The sequence below is a fragment of the Macaca mulatta genome, chromosome 1 (assembly GCF_049350105.2).
Source record: "Macaca mulatta isolate MMU2019108-1 chromosome 1, T2T-MMU8v2.0, whole genome shotgun sequence".
Classification (NCBI taxonomy): Eukaryota; Metazoa; Chordata; class Mammalia; order Primates; family Cercopithecidae; genus Macaca; species Macaca mulatta.
Window position 1 is genome coordinate 164,150,713 of NC_133406.1, and position 17,601 is coordinate 164,168,313.

A 17,601-nucleotide genomic window follows, 5' to 3' on the forward strand; every position below is an offset into this window, starting at 1 on the left:
AATCTAGGGTAAGTAGGAAGAAGAGGTAGGGATCGTTGAAAGTAGAGTCAATTCCAATGTTATGTGCTATAGGCAAAGAAAAGGAAGGGAAGGGAAGGGAAGGGGAAGGGGAAAGGGAAGCGGGAGGAAGGAAGGAAGGAAAGAAGGAAGGAAGGAAGGAAGGAAGGAAGGAAGGAAGGAAGGAAGGAAGGAAGGAAGGAAGGAAGGAAGGAAGGACGGACATTCCTAAAGGCTTACAATTTGTTTCTAAAGAACCTTCAATTATGCAAATGTTCTGTTAGCTGGCTAATTCACCTTCCACTGACTTCTCCAGCTTTACCTGCCCACATAACCCACATTTAGTCATGTACAACCACTCAACTGGGATGATCTCCATACATCCACAACACACACTCACATTAGAAGCTTTTCACACACAGGAACTGCCTCAGTGCAAAAGCTGAAATGACTATCATCATAATAACAACTATATTGATCATTTAAAGATTAATAAGCATTCTGGCCAGGCACGGTGGCTCATGCCTGTAATCCCAGCCCTTTGGGAGGCGGAGATGGGCGGATCACGAGGTCAGGAGATCGAGACCATGCTGGCTAACACGGTGAAACCCCATCTCTACTAAAAATACAATAAAATTAGCCAGGTGCGGTGGCGGGTGCCTGTAGTGCCAGCTACTCGGGAGGCTGAGGCAGGAGAATGGCATGAACCTGGGAGGCAGAGCTTGCAGTGAGCTGAGATCGTGCCACTGCACTCCAGCCTGGGCAACAGAGCAAGACTCTGTCTCAAAACATAAAGAATAAATATATATATATATATGCATTTTGATAACTGGAGGTAAAATGATTTGAGGAGCATAAATAATGTGCCATTTTGTTTTACATACGAAGTTATAGCATTACATTTCCCATGTAAAGACCTAAAACATTTCTAACCACAAAACAACTTATAGGTTCAGCCTCTTCTTGTCATCCTAGAGGACACATGCAAGAGAAAACAGTTTATTTTCTAGACAGGTTTCTGTTTTCTTGGCACACAAACTCCTGGCAGGCACTAGAGAGCTGTGAGGTACACAATGGTTTGGGGTTGGCAAGCTCTGAGCATGTCAGTTCCCAGCAGCCATGCTCCTCTGAGTCCTGCCAAAGCCACGAAGTAACACTTAGTCTTTGGAGCCAAAAGCCCTTGGGAGCAAACCATCTTCTGGCAAAAGCTGAATATATGCTGCATTAGCTAAAAGGCTGATTACCAGTAGCAGAGTTTTTAGTAAGGTAAATTGTAGCTAAGTTTTGGAATTTGAAGGATACTGTGTCACAGGAGTTTGGTAGTTAATAACTTATCAGTAATGTAGACATCAGAGATGGGCAACTAATCTGTATTAGTTAACACCGAAGCCCATCTCATTGGCTCAGAATAAATTCAGTAAATTCCTTTTGAAAGCAAACTTGGAGGTTAAAGATGATAACAGCTGTAGACAATAGTAGAAGGAATCAAAACATTTATTTATATGGAGCAACTTATCCAAAATTCATGCATACCCAATTAAGAAATATTTGCTAGACTATAAAATGGCTTCACCAAAACAAAACAAAATTCATAAAAACTTCCATAAAACCAACATAAATAATAAATCATTTATATAACTAAATGAGCATAGGGAAATCCATCAAAACCCGTTAAAACAATAAGTATACAGATAACTGACTTTGTGTGTAAGAGCTGGATTAAAGGTCAGTATGATACAATGATAGGTGGTACTACATCCATGAAAGAAAGCAAATACGTAGCTGCCTTAAATTCCTGGCTATTATGAAAAATTAAGTCATACACATTCTTAGTAAATGGTACCAAAAAAGTTAAGGCTAAGTGTGTAAACTCTGCAAAAGCATAATAATAAATCATGCAGAAAACAAATATATTAGGATGTGTGGCACTTAGCCCTATTTTGTGTTACTTTCTCAAAATATGATTTTTTTTTCACTTTTTATTTGACGGATAAATTGTGTCCAACACAAAAACATTCCAAAAGTAAATAATTAAAATGCCATTAATGTATGTTATATTTTCTTCAGAGAGAACCTTTTTAAAGAGGATGAGTTAAAAATGATCTTAAAGGTCAAATGTAATGAAGTATGTCTAAACACAGTTATCAACTAAAAACATATTTGTGGTAATTAGCATTCAAAATAAATGTGCAGATTTTAAGCTCTGGAATCCACATCTCATATTCTCACAAGGCATATCAACCCATAAAAGTAAGTGAATCAAAACACTAATCACACAAAGCAAGACACTGCTCTCTGGCATTCCTTGGTAGAAGAAACGTGGAGGAAACTGCTTCGTTACTTGTGTTAACCCTCAAATCAACAAGGCTTCTGTTGCATGTTGAATAAACTTCAAAACTCTTCACGTGGCTCCGTGCCCTGGACTCTGGCCATTTCAGTCATGGTCAGCCCCTACACTTAATTTCTTTACATTTCTTAACCATGCCATGTTCTTGCCTCAGCCTCAGGACTGAGACTATTCTGTCTTTTTCCTGAAATTATTTGTCTTCTGCTCATCCTCCCATTTTGCAGATACCTTTTCCTCATTCAGGACCTAGCTCAGAGCTCAGCTTCTGGAAGCCTTTTCCTGAACACTCAACCAAGCTCAGGCTAAATCCTCCCCTTTCATCCCTTTTACAGAATGCAGGTTGCAGTGAGCCAAGATCGTGGCATTGCACTCCAGCCTGGGTTACAGAGGGAGACTCTGTCTCAAAAAAAAAAGGAAATATACCAACTAACAACCACACCAACCTTAGGAGGAAGGTTTATATTACCATCATATAGATGAATGTACAAAATTCAAATAATTTCTCAAGGATCAGAGAGCAATGTCAGCATGCACATCCATGACTAGCTGACTACAGAGCCTGTTGTGTTTGCCACTGCACTAAACAAGCTCCTTGGACCTGCAGAATTATACAGAGGAGAAATGTGACCATGTTTAAAAGGATGGGCAGAAAAAACATTCAGAATGTAAGATAAACCACAGAGCTAGAGAACAAACGGGGCCTATTTCCTTGCAATCAGTTCACTGAAGCTTCAAGTACAATGCCAGTGGATATTACGAAGGTGGCTAAAGGCAGGACAGTGGTGGGAAAGGGAGTCTGGAAAAAAATAGATAGCAAATAAATAAAGAGCTTAGTCCTTTCCATAGTAACAACGATACCTCTGACCGCAACATTGCCGGTGCTGTCAGAACCTTACAGAAAGGAGGCAGACCCTGTTTTTCAAAAGAGTAATAATGAAAAAATAAAGTCCTGTGGTGCTTTTCCTCTATCGGCTCTGCTTATAAATTCATAGCACAGCATGGAGGTTATCAAAATCCCATATGTGAGAACCACACACAGCACAAAGAGATATGAATTGGCGTTCCATGGAGATAATGCTATCTAATGGGCAAAACAAGTAGTAGGGTTTCATTTTTATTCTGAGTACATTTGAAAAGGGCTCAGCGTCCAACTACTGTGCATAGATAGCTGACCGTCCAAAGACTATTTCTCACCCCCTTCCTTCTTATGGATTAATAAGTGGGATGTAGGGCCGGGCGCGGTGGCTCAAGCCTGTAATCCCAGCACTTTGGGAGGCCGAGACGGGTGGATCACGAGGTCAGGAGATCGAGACCATCCTGGCTAACACGGTGAAACCCCGTCTCTACTAAAAAATACAAAAAACTAGCCGGGCGAGGTGGTGGGCGCCTGTAGTCCCAGCTACTTGGGAGGCTGAGGCCGGAGAATGGCATGAACCCGGGAGGCGGAGCTTGCAGTGAGCTGAGATCCGGCCACTGCACTCCAGCCTGGGCGACAGAGCGAGACTCCGTCTCAAAAAAAAAAAAAAAAGTGGGATATAAAAAGTAGGGTTGTTATCTGCCCACATCTGGGTATTCCCATGTTTTTTTTTTTTTTTTTTTTTTTTTAACTTGCAACTGTTTGAAATATAGTGGACTAAAAGCTTCTCAGTCTGCCTTGACACAGAAGAGAAGCAGAGCAAATCTCCCCCTGCACCCTCTTATGGCATCAGACAGGCCAAGGAGTCAGAAGAAACTTATGATGTCTGCTCTAGAGTCCACCAGAGATTCACCTTGAAACCCAAAGCAGGCCAATTTACTACTTTGTTTTGTCAGCTTTGTTTGTTAATTTTTTTTTTTTTTTTTTTTTTTTTTTGTCATAGAAGGCTGGCCTAGCTGAATAGCCTATCAGGGGAAATCAAATACAAGTAATAGTAGCAAATTTTATTTTATATGACCTGGCAAGAATAGAATGCAGTATCTCAGATCAAAAAACCAATTTTAAGAATATCCTATGACCTCAGTCAACAGAACACCCTACCTATAACTAAAATTTCCTAAATAACTTAGTGCTATAATTTAATTATTATTAAGACAAAATAATTATTTTTCATTTATTTACATTCAAAATCCAGTCCTCTGCCGGGCGCGGTGGCTCACGCCTGTAATCCCAACACTTTGGGAGGTCGAGGCGGGCGGATCACGAGGTCAGGAGATCAAGACCATCCTGGTTAACATGGTGAAACCCTGTTTCTACTAAAAATATATATTTAAAAAAAAAAAAAGAAAGAAAAAGAAAAAATTAGCCGGGCGTGGTGGCCGGCGCCTGTAGTCCCAGCTACTCAGGAGGCTGAGACAGGAGAATGGCGTGAACTCCAGAGGCAGAGCTTGCAGTGAGCCGAGATCGCGCCACTGCACTCCAGCCTGGGCGACAGAGCGAGACTCCGTCTCAAAAAAAAAAAAAAAAAAAGGAAAAGAAAAGAAAAGAAAAAAAAAAAATCCCGTCTTCAAAAGCAGGTAAATTTGTGGACTTAAATACTTGGGCCAAGGGAGAGGCAGCAAAATCTACTGAGGAACTAGTACGTTTAAAATCCAACTAGAACACAAAGTAATTCTACAGCCTTCTCAAGCTGCCAACACCAGAATCAAACCAAAAAGCATCTAAACAGAATCTAAGCTAAAAATCCGATCCATACAGCAAAAGATAACAAAGATATGACATTAACTAAAATATAAAAAAATTTGGAGTTGGGACATCATCCCTTCATTTGCCAAATATGTAAGGAGCACTTACTATGTGCCAGGCACTGTACTGTCCCCTGAGGAATTCTGCAGGAAGATAGAAAAAGTCCTTGTCCTCAGGGAGCTTGCATTTAGTGCCGAGACAGAAGGTAAAAGAATACCTCCCACAGCCCTAGAGTCACCATTGTTAAGGAAAATTAAAGGGTTTGGTTATTGACTTAAAGATTTCTCAAGAAAACTGAATCCCCAATATAAAATTTATTGCTGAGTCTCTCCTGGTAGCTTGAAATGAGAAGCAACAATCTTGGGAACCGTGAGATAATCTTCTTCATTAAGTTAGGCAGAGAACTGGAAAAAGCCCACTACAGAGCAAGAAGAATGCAGTAAGATGAAAGGCCATGCTGGAGAGAGGTTAAGGGTAAAATGAGTCGCAATGTGGGTGAGTGAGGATGTCAGGCCCTAAAAGAAAACTTCTATATTAAACTTCTTAGAACTCTTAGAAACCTCTACTGGTCTATGTCAGTCATCTATCATATCTGAAAAGATAAGACTTTCTTTTGCTGGTAATTTGGATAATACTCCTCTTTCAGAAATCTTCTGCACAGAGGTGAAGAATAATATCTTGCTGGTCATCAGGACATAAGCACATAGATAGAGCTGGAATTAATAAAAATCTCGAGGCTGGAACTAGGGAATGTTGGGTTCTAGGTTTAACTCTAACACCCATAGTTAGGAGATCGCTAGGCAAATCACTTTATCTCTCTATGTTATTATCTCAAATGCCACCTGCAGATAATAGCCCCTACCCTGTCCAAGCTGTCAGGGTTGTCAGAAAAATAAAAACAAAAGGGATTTTAAAATAAGGAAGGAGCACATTTGAAAACCTTGCAGCTTCACAATTCAGTTCAGCCTGGCTTGAGCCTCTTGGCTGAGAGAAATAAAAATAGAAACCACAATAATAGCAATTGCTATAATTTACTGAATGCTTAATACATGTACTAGACACATTTTTCATTTAGTTCTTACAACAATTCTGTGGGGTTCCTATGATTATTAGCCACACATTAGAAAGGAGTAAGCTAAGGGCCTGAGAAGTTAAGTGTCTTGTGAAAATTTACATATCTAGTGAATCAAACTCATAGCCATCTAACTTCTACAAGTTAAGCCACTAAGCCTTCCTGGTTCTTAGCCATCTCTCAAGATTCACTCCAGTTCAGGTCAGTATGATTCAATTCAATTCAATCCATAAACTTTTTTTCAATATATAGGCTTTCAGAGTCCAGGTTGCTTACATATCTGTAGATGACACACACATAACCTTGCTAGAAGTTCCTAATTTGAATAAAGAACATGAATAAAGATCATAGTGAAAGTAAGGTGACTATGCAGACAAGAGACCAATGCTCCAGCGTCTTGGCATTTACCATTTGGTTTCCTATCAGAACACTAGGCTACTTATGGCAAACTCAGGATCATAAAGTGACTCTCAGGGTCATAAATTCCTGCCAGAGCTGAGAAAGCAAATTCTTCCCATCTTATTCATAACACTTACACTAATTTATGCAGCTCTACTTAAGGTCCTAGTTCATAAGCCAAACTTGTCATCAATGTAAGCTCATCCTCACCCACAGAGAGAAAACAGAGTCAGTTTCCAAAATATATTCTCTTCTAGCTGTCCAGAAGCCCATCTTCCTGATTGCTTAGTATAGTTCTAGGTATTCGAGGGATTTAAAACAAATATAAAGAATGATCCAATCCTCCAAGGTAATTATAGTAGCAATCACACACATTTATGGAGTGCTTACTTTTATGCCAGATACTGTTGTAACTAATTATATTGATTCATTTAATTCTCAAAACAGCTCGCTGACATAGATATTGCTATTACTTCTATTTTACAGTGAAGAAACTGAGATGCAGAGAGTTTAAGTGACTTGCCCAAATGTTAGAACTAGGATTTAACCTCAGTCTGTCTCCAGAGTTGTGTCCTTAACCACTACATCGTACTACCCTACAAGTAAACTAGATGGAAAGAAATCAGATTTGAGACAATTAAATGATACTATAAGTGGGTTTATCTAGTTCCATAATAAATAACAGATAAGAATGTTAATAGAGTTTAAAAGTTCAAAAGTAAGTTTTTTGGAGGAAAGAAGACTCATGACTGATGACTGATATGGAATTTGAACCCCTCAAATTTCCTTCTGTTTGTAATGTTTGCCCATCTTTCTTTACCCAGAAAATGCTTCTGCATTTTTTATCTTGAGATATTTGGGGTTTTTTTAAAACATATGTTAATGAAGTATAACAAGTACACAAGGAAAACAGAACACTATTCCAACTTGTATCACTATCACTTAATTTTACCCATTTAGGCTTGTATAAATGAAATATTATGGCATGCATTCTCTGCGTCTGGCTTTGTTTGCTTACCATTATATCTACATGTTGTGCATACCACTAGCTCATTCACTATTTCATTATATGAATATATGATGCATCATTTTGATATATAATTTTTTCATTCCACTATTGACGAGCACAGGGTTATTTTTGATTTGCATGAACATGGTTGTATACTTCCTTTCATGCCAAATATACCCATGAATGTGAGGTATCTAGGAATGGAATTACTGGGTCATAGCATTATGTGTATGTTCTCATTATCTTTTTGTTATTAATTTATGGTTTATTTACACTCTGATCAGAGGAAATATTCTGTGTGTTCAACTCATTGAACTTCTTAAAGACTTGCATTATTGACCAGTATGTAATTAATTTTGTTAAATGTGTTATGTTGATTTGAAAATAATGTATTCTGTAGCTTTTGGATATAGAGTTCTATATGTCATTTAGGTCAAATGTGTTAATTGTGTTATTTAAAACTGTTATATTTTTACTCATATTTTTGTCAGCTAATGCTAGTAGTTAAAGAGGGAAAGGTGTATTAAAACCGCCAACTATGATTGTCAGATTATCTGCTTGTCTTCTTAGTTTCATCAGTTTTTGCTTTAAATATTTTGTGTTACTAAATACATATATTTTCAGATTATTAAATATTCCTGTCAAATTGCCCATTTTGTCACTATGTCATGGCATCTTTCATTTTTAACATGACTTCCTTCCTTAAAATCTGTAATGCCTAATATCAGTACAGCTATATTAGCTTCTTTATGATTGGTGTTTGCATAGTATATCTTCTTCCATTATTTTATTTTTAACCTTTCTGTGCCCTGATATTTAAGAGTATGTCTCTTTAGGTAGCCAAAAATTATTTTTTATATAGTTAAGTAATATGTCATTTAATGAGAATATTTAGGCCATTTATATTTAATGTAAATACAGACATATTTGAATTTAAATCTACCACATTCACAGTTGTTCTCTATTTCATTTGTTCTTTAGTTCTATATTTTTCTCCTAGCTTTTAAAAAATTTATCAAGTACTTAAGAAAATTTCATATTTGTTACCTATTAGTCACATCTAAATTCTTTTGTTATCTTCCTTTTAGTGATCATCCTAAACTTGCATTATTAATTCTTGACTTACTAGAATATAATATAATATATGCCTTCACAAATTCTGAAACATTGCAAGAGCCTTACAACATTTTAATAATTTACCCTGCTCCTGCATTTGGGCTATTAATGCAAAGTATTTTCATTTCACTAGACATTATTACCTGTTTTGCACTATATTTATCTATATGTTCCTTTATATTAAACCTTTCTCTTACTCTTTATTGCTTCTTTCATTTCTGTACTTCCATCTAGGATCATGTTCTTTTACCTGAACAGCTTCTTTTAATATTTTAGTGTGGGGGCCAAATGCAGTGACTAATGCCTGAAGTCTCAGCACTTTGGGAGGCTGAGTTCAGAGAATTGTTTGAGTCCATCAAGACCAGCCTAGGCAACATAGAGAGAACCTGCCTCTACAAAAAAAAAAAATAATAATAATAATAATTAGCCAGGCATAGTGGCATGCAATAGTAATCCTAGCTACTTAGGAGTCTGAAGTGGAAAGATCACTGGAGTCCAGGAATTCAAGGCTGCAATGAGCTTTGGTCATGCCACTGCACTCTAGACTGGGTGACACAGCAAGATTCTGTCTCTACAACTTTTTTAAAAAGAAATAAATAGACAAATAATATTTTAATGTGCGTTTGCTATTTACAAATTATCTGCTTTTGTTTATCCACAAATATTTTAATTTTATTGTTATTTTGAAAGATATTTTCACTTGATATAGAATTAAGTAGATGGTTATTTCCTTTCACTACTTTGAAGATGCCATTTCAACGACTTCTGGATTCTAGACCATTTCCATTGAAAAGGCAGCAGCTTCAGAAACTATAGTTCTTTTGAAGGTTGGTGTTTTATTTGTTTTGTTTTCTGAGAGACCTTAAGATTTTCTTTACTTCTTAGGTTTTCAGCAGTTTCATTCTAATGTAGCTAGGTATGTTTTTATTTGTAGTTATGCTGCTTAGGGTCCACGGAGCCTCTTGAAGTTGTGTGTTGAGGCTTTATAAGTTTTGAAAAATTCTTAGTCAATAGAGATTCACATGTTACTTCTGCCCTATTCTTTCTCTCCCCAATTTCTGGGACTCCAACATACTTATGTTATACCAATGTTTCTTAAACTAGTTGTGATGAATGTTTTTCTGTTTATTTATAATCCCTTACAGTCTAATTTTGTCATAATATACACTATTAAAACGTTGTGGCAAAATCAATTGCTATAAACATGTATGAACACTCTATCTTGTCAGGGACCAGCACCAGAAGTGGTCTCAGGATCATACTTTGAGAAGCACTATTTTTCACTGGGTGTCTGCTATGCTCTTTTCTTTATCTTTCACCTTTTTAATCTTGATGCTTTGATCTGTTATTTTTATAAACATTTTTAGCTTTACTAATCAACTCTTCTACTATGCAAAATCTGCTATTAAACACATTTCTTACATTCTTAAGTTTTTCACTTCTAGGATTTCCCCTGTATTCTTGTCTATAGATTCCAGTTGTGAAATAATCAATTTTATATCTATTTTCTTAAACATATTAGTCATAGTTGTATTGAAATATGTCTGATAATCCCAATATATCAATAACCTACAGTTTGTTTTCACTAAGAAATTCATTTATCTGGTTACATTTCCGATAATGCCTCGTAATTTTCCATTGACTACCTTACATGATAAGTAAAATAATTATTTAGACCCTGAAATCCTACAGAGAGGATTCCACTTTTTTCTGGAAGACAGAACATACACAGATTATCTTGATCCAGTAGAGAGTGGTCTATGTTCAGTTTGCCCATACTATTAGAATCTAGCTCTTCAGAGTCTCAATTGAGAATCTGCCATGTTTATCAATATCCTTCTTGCTTGGGAAGCTCTGAACTACAATTTCTGTCTCTTCAGTTCTGTGGGATTGCTTACATTTCTGCTTAGATCTTTGGCCTTTTAAACTTCTGCATTCTTCTTGGTTTCTCAGTATCTCACTGCTCGTGTGGTGTAGAAATCTGCAAACTCCTCAGGGAAAGTCATGTGCAGAATTCTGGCTCAGATCTCTGTGGTTCCTTCTCTCCAGGATCTTGGTACCTCATATTGTGACTGTCTTATTATTCCTGAACATTAATTTTTGTCTACCAATCCCACTGCAATTCCTGTAAGATCTAGGCCACTATGCCTCTTCTAAGTATTGCATATGCATCACAGGAAACAACCCACAGAAGTCCCATTCACCTCAATGCATTTTCTTCTTTGAGCATTATTGATCTCTCAAATGCTAGCCCCTTTTGGTGTACTCTGATTCCCACAAACAGTAATTTACTCAGCTTCTTGGTGGCAGGATTAGCCTGAGAGCAGCTACTTCATCATGACTACAAAGTCTGTGCTCTTGTGAGGATCACATGATGTATAAAAATAGCAGACATCACTAAATAATAGTAAATAGTCAATAAATGTTTACTAATATTATTATTGCTACCTATTAGCTAGATTTTATCAGGGGCTTCTTTAAGTGTCATATTCCAAGGAGTCCTCACTCCAGACTCCAAATTCCAAGTGTTGTCTATATCAACACTTGCCCCTGGCACAGCAAGGGTGGTAATATTGCCTTTTGGTTAGATGGCTGTATTTGCTAGATTTTCCTGGTTCCCTATAATCTCTTACCACCACAATAACAGTTCTCTAAGGAAGTGTTTTGTTTTCTTTTTCTTTCTTTGTTTTTTTTTTTTTCTAGCAGCCTAAACTATTTTCTAACAGTATCTTGTGCAGATCCCCAACAAATGAATCCCGAACTGCCTGTTTGGTTTACTCCATCAAATCTTCTCTACAATAGATAGTTAATTAGATAGATAAACAGATGGTAGACAACACTTCTTAGTTACACACTCTTGGAGCCAATCAGCTCTGAGGAATGCATTTTAAAAACTACTACCATAGTGACAATTTCTGGACACTGCATCTCTTGAAATAGTCCTTAAACATTCATGCCAAAAATAATTCGGGAAACATTGATTACCCAGTACTTTATTCTATTTAGGTCTCATTATAGAAAGGTTCAGCATGGCTAAAACAAATTTCTGGCGATTTTTACATATCATTCCATTCCTTTGGAGCTCACTAGAACTCAAGTTATCACTCTATTTTCTCCATAATGTGCTAAATACATGTAACACCCCAAACACTATGCTTCTTTGTCATCCAGGTCATCTGATGTTTTTCTGTTATTATCTTTGTGAGACTCATCCACATGTCATTCTTTCTCATTTCATCCATTTCAGGCTACACAGTGTTCCATAACATATACAATATATTTATCTCTTCTACTGTTGATGGACATTTATTATTATATCCAAATATGGCTATTGTGAATAAAGCTGCTATAAACATTTATGTACATGATGTTCAGTGGTCATATGTTCTCACTGTACCTGGGTATACACCTAGAAATAGCACTGCTATGATGTAGGATATGCATATGTTCAATTCTAACAATAGCAGTAAATAGTCTACCATAGGGTTTGCACTAATTACGCTCACACCGGCATTGTCATGCAGTTCAATTCCTGCACATCTTTGCCAACACTTGATTTGGTCAGTCATTTTTTGTTTAGTTATTCTGGTAGGATTTTTAACTCATTGTGGTTTTAATTTGCACTACCCTGATAAGTGATGAGGTTAAGTACCCTTTTACTTATTCATTGCTCATCTCACAATCCTCTTTTGAAAGTCCCTTTGCACATTTGCTGCTCATTTTAAGAATATTTCCTGAGTTCCCGTCTGCCTTTCTCCTCTCAGGATCTTCTCCTCAATATCCTCTCATTTATTTTTCTTAATGTAGACTGATATGACCTAGCTGCCATACATTTTTCCTTATTTATTTGCTTCTTGCATGATTCAGATTCTCTCCAACAAAGGAGTGCTTTGTCAGAACCAATTAGGCCATCAGGTAACCTCCACATCCTTCCCCTTCCTCCTCCTCTGCTGCTACTCTCTACTGTCCTCCTGTTTCTGCCTCACCAAAAGCCTAGGAAGCTTCTCTTCAGAAATTTCTTGTGTGCTCTGTGAGGCTTGTTTGTTTGTTTAATTCTTTTTCATGACTCCACCACTCCCCTCTGCCATGTGGGGCACCTGGCACAGATTGATTTTCGCAGATGGGCTAGGAGAGAAAGGACCCACAGGAGGCCACTCTCAGGTCTCAGATGCCAAATTTGACCACTTTCTGGGAGAGGCCTGTTTTTCTGGGAGATGAGCCACACATTACAAACAGAAAGAGCTGCCTCCCAGCTCTCCTAATCTTCCTCCAGTGCAGGCTCAGTTCTCAGTAACCCCAAACCAAAAGCCATTGTCAGATTCTCTCTTTCTCCACCATGGAAAACTACTTGGCCAGAGTTTGACAGGCACAGATGGTACCACCAGCTGCAAGTGTTCTCAGTTCTTGTTGACTCTAAACTGCCCTTAGTATTAATATTTTTTTGCAGTTTGTTCAGTAGAATGGGAGATAAGGCTAAAAGTCTAACCTGGGACTAAAATTCATGGTGGGAGATTTAGGCGAATTTGCTGAGAGTGGATGGGGTTAGGGATATTGGCAAGATGCAGGGAGAAAAAGCCTTGAAAAGAAAATATATAGTCAAAATGAAGTAGAAATAAATTGTTAAACAAAAGATTAGGACCCATAAAAGGAAGAGAAACAAGGAGATAAAAAACATTCTTGGCCGGGCGCGGTGGCTCACGCCTGTAATCCCAGCACTTTTAGGAGGCCGAGGTGGGTGGATCACGAGGTCAGGAGATGGAGAACATCCTGGCTAACACGGTGAAACCCCGTCTCTACAAAAATACAAAAAATTAGCCGGGCATGGTGGCAGGCGCCTGTAATCCCAGCTCCTGGGGAGGTTGAGACAGGAGAATCGCTTGCCGCTAGGGTGGCAGAGGTTGCAGTGAGCCGAGATCGCGCCACTGCACTCCAGTCTGGCGACAGAGCGAGACTCCATCTCAAAAGAAAACATTATTAGGTCTGATGATAATTTTTCCGCTGATTTGAAATGGAGCCAGAGCTCTACACCATAAACGTTGGGAATGAGGGAAATTTAAAATAAATAAATAAAAAGACCATCTTAAGGAATTGCTCTCTACGTGGTTGCAATAGCCTAAGATGACCATTCTGCGTGTGTCAAGTGACATCAGCCCACGATGATCCTTTGTACAAAAACACTAAAAAAAGAAAATTTTTAATTTTTTTTTGAGACAGAGTTTCATTCTTGTTGCCCAGGCTGGAGTACAGTGGCATGATCTCGGCTCACTGCAACCTCTGCCTCCTGGGTTCAAGCGATACTCCTGTCTCAGTCTCCTGAGTAGCTGGGATTACAGGCGCATGCCACCACGTCCAGCTAATTTTTGTATTTTTATTAGAGACGGCATTTCTTCATATTGGTCAGGCTGGTTTCGAACTCCTGACCTCAGGTGATCTACCCACCTTGACCTCCCAACATGCTGGAATTACAGGTGTGAGCCACCACACCCAGCCTAAAAAAAGCAACTTTTAGAATCATTTATATACATTCTAGGGCCTGTATAAAAAAAAGTAAACATCACCCATTCTCTGCAAAAAATTCTATCCAAAGATCTATCAACAAGGATGCCTAGAAAGATAGGAAAAATTATATTTCTTACTACTAGGGACAATGTTATCAATTCTGAGAACTTTTTCTCATCCTCCCAAAGTAAGAGTCGAAAAATCCATATCCAACCTTTTTTTCACTGTTTGTACTCCATATTCAAACTGCTGCTTCATACACCAAATACCAGGGCCATCAGTCTAAGGTAGGGACATGAGCCAAGAGGCCTGGCGTAAGCTCTTTTTACTTCAAGCATAGTGATATGCTGAAATCTATCCTTAGTGGAAAGAAACGGAAAAGAGGGTTTCATCCAGTGAGGGAAGTATCAAAGGGTCTATAAACATGTCTGTGGCACTAGCTTCTCATTCTGAGGAATGGCACCACATCATTGTAACCTGCAACACCTGGGACCCCAGTAGACACTCAAGAAAAAGTTTAGTTATATGATTGCAATTATTTGAGTTTGTCTATGTGTCAGACATACATACATACATACATACATGTTGAGAATCTTCACAACAATTCTACGAGGTAGGTTCCATTATTAACTTCCTTTCATATTTGAGACCTAGAGAGTTTAAGAAATGAAATGAGGTCCCCCAGGTGGTAAGCAGCAGGTCATAAGAAAACAAGGCCTGGATACTCAATGATATAGTTTGGCTCTATGTCCCCACTCAAATATCATTTTGAATTATAATTCCAAGGGTTGGAGGGGGTCCTGGTGGGAGGTGATTTAACTATTGGAGGCGAACTTCCCCCTTGCTGTTCTCATGGTACAGTTCTCACAAGATTTGGTTATTTGAAAGTATGTAGCACTTCCCCCTTCTCTCTCTCTCTCTCTCTCTCTCTCTCTCTCTCTCTCTCTCTGCCATTGAAAGTATGTAGCACTTCCCCCTTCTCTCTCTCTCTCTTCCATGTGAAGATGTGCTTGCTTCCCCTTTGCCCTTCCACCACAATTGTAAGTTTCCTGAGGTCTCCCAGCCATGCTTCCTGTACGGCCTGTGGAACCATTAGTCAATTAAACCTTCTTTCTTCATAAATTACCCAGTCTCAGGTAGTTCTTTACAACAATGTGAGAACAAACTTATATACTCAACAACATGGCTTTCTCTGCCCCAGATTTCTAATGTCCTGGACAGCCCCCAGTTTTCAATTTCTCAGTCATGCCCTAAAAGTTTTGGTTTAATCCTTTCTTCTTATTCAAGATTTCTTTGCATGACTTCTGAAGTGCTTTGGTTTTCACTTCTTTTCTTGTCTATAATCTCTCTGTACTGAGGTGAGTTTTATTTGTTTTAAGTAGGTATACATGAAGGAGTGTTTTGGTTTGCTAGTTTTATTTATTTTTAAATTTAACTTGTAGGTAAGACAAAGTAGCCCAAAAGGTAAAAAAGGAGTTTTTTATAATTCACATAGACATTAGACATAAGACAAAGTAGCCCAAAAGGTAAAAAAGGAGTTTTCTATAATTCACATAGACATTACTGCTTTATATATGTATATTATAATACCTAGAGTAACCACTAAGAGAACTATTCAAAATGATAGATTCAAAATCACTGTAAATATGTAAATATGAAATCCAGAAAATGTTTAAGTAACCCTGAGGAAGATAAGACAAACAGAAACATGAGAAATGCTAGAAACAAAGAGAAAATAATTAAATGGCAAATTTAAGCCCTAGCATATCAGTAATTACCTCACATGTAAATGGTGTAAATACACTAATTAAAAATCAGATTTGTGGATTGCACAGTGGATAAAAACAAGAATCCAACAATATGCCCTTCATAAGAATTGATACACCCAACAACTTGGATAACTCTCAAGGGAATTATGCTGAATATAAAAATCCTATCTCAAAAGGTTACATACTACATGATTCCATTTATACAACATTCTTAAAATGGCAACATTATGGCTTTGGAGAACAGATTAGTGGTTGCCAGGAATAAGGAGGGGAGAGAAGGAGGGAGCTGGCTGTGGCCGTAAAGGGATATTCCAATTGTGATAGAACTGTTCTATATCTTGACTGCGGTATTGGTTACACTAACCTACACATGTGATAAAATTGTATAGCTTTAAACATGCACACACATGCAAAAATACAAATGCATGTAAAATTGGCGAAATATGAATAAGGTCAGTGGATTATATTAATGTCATCTTTCTAGTTGTGACATTAAACTCCTCACGTAAGATGTTATCATTAGAGAAAACTGGATGAAAGGCATATGGGATCTCTTTGTATTATTTCTTACAACTGCATGTGAATCTATAATTATCTCAAAATAAAATGTTTTCTTTTGTTTAAAAAAAAAAGGTTTAGGGGAGAAGGAGGAAATATATACTAAAAAGTAAGCCTTGCATCTACCTAGTCTTCCAATTTCTCCATTCCCTTCACTAGGGGTAACCACTGTAGTAGTTTCATACATGTCCTTCCACAGTTAGTCTATAGTCTCTTCATATATAAATATGCATGAATGCACTCACACATTTGGATTTATATTTTTTCCACAAGTTTTAACACTACACACTTTCCCCTACCTTGCTTTACCAACTTATATTTGAGCTTTGAGTAGTGACAGAGCTCCTTGTTTTAATAGCTGCATAATATTCCATTTTATGAATAAATCCTGATTTATTGAATCAATCTTTTCTTCTCAGAAAAATATGATCAAACAAAAAATAGACATTTGATTTATTTCCAAATATTTCCTATTATAAGCAATGCTCCAGGATGAGCCTGTGATCACTGAAATTGACTTTTTTTCTAACCGAGTCAGCCTCTCCCCAACCATTTACCTTTGAAAATCAACCATTGGTCCTGGGCTTCTAGTCATTTCACACTGTTCCATGCTCTGAACTTGGGAAATGACAAGTAGATGCTTTTTTATCTTTGTAATTAGAGCCTTGGCTTTGCATCACTTGGCTTCTCCTTGTTATTTTACTGTGTTTGGTGGCTTGTAACTTTTACTTAGCAAAAATAAACCTATTTCTAATTCCTTCAGACATTTTTCTCCTGTCTAGGAATATTTTCTGTTTCATTTTTTTCTCAATACCTAGAACACCTTTTCTTCTTTATTCACTTCCTTCCTATCTCTTTTATAATTTGTCCTCCTTGAATGAGGAAATAATTTTTCTTACAACCCCATTTTGACAATCAACTCAATCCAAAGTATAATTTCCCAGTCTCCTTCTGTACAATGGAAGTAACGTATTTTAATATGCCTTGCATGTATGTAAACTCTGATAAATAACATGGGGTATATGCTAATGGGATGCAGGCACTTACATTTTGACATTATATGATATCTCTCCCTTTTCATGTACCACCTCCTTTGGAATTTGGAACCTCTTGAAATTTGCAAGTTTTTGGAATTTGCAACCTCTTGAAACAGGTATTTAAAACAGAACAGCA

General features: G+C 37.5%; 1 protein-coding gene and 1 long non-coding RNA gene across 4 annotated transcripts in view; one reads left to right on the forward strand and one right to left on the reverse strand.

Annotated features, from left to right (window-relative positions):
• ST6GALNAC3 (ST6 N-acetylgalactosaminide alpha-2,6-sialyltransferase 3) overlaps positions 1 to 17,601 on the reverse strand; it is a 555,981-nt gene that overhangs the window by 237,975 nt on the left and 300,405 nt on the right.
• The window catches only part of LOC144332835 (uncharacterized), a 28,633-nt gene continuing 20,123 nt past the window's right edge, over positions 9,092 to 17,601 (forward strand). Inside the window, exon 1 of the long non-coding RNA XR_013401026.1 lies at positions 9,092 to 9,429. This is a non-coding gene — a long non-coding RNA (uncharacterized LOC144332835). The remainder of the gene's footprint in view (positions 9,430 to 17,601) is intronic.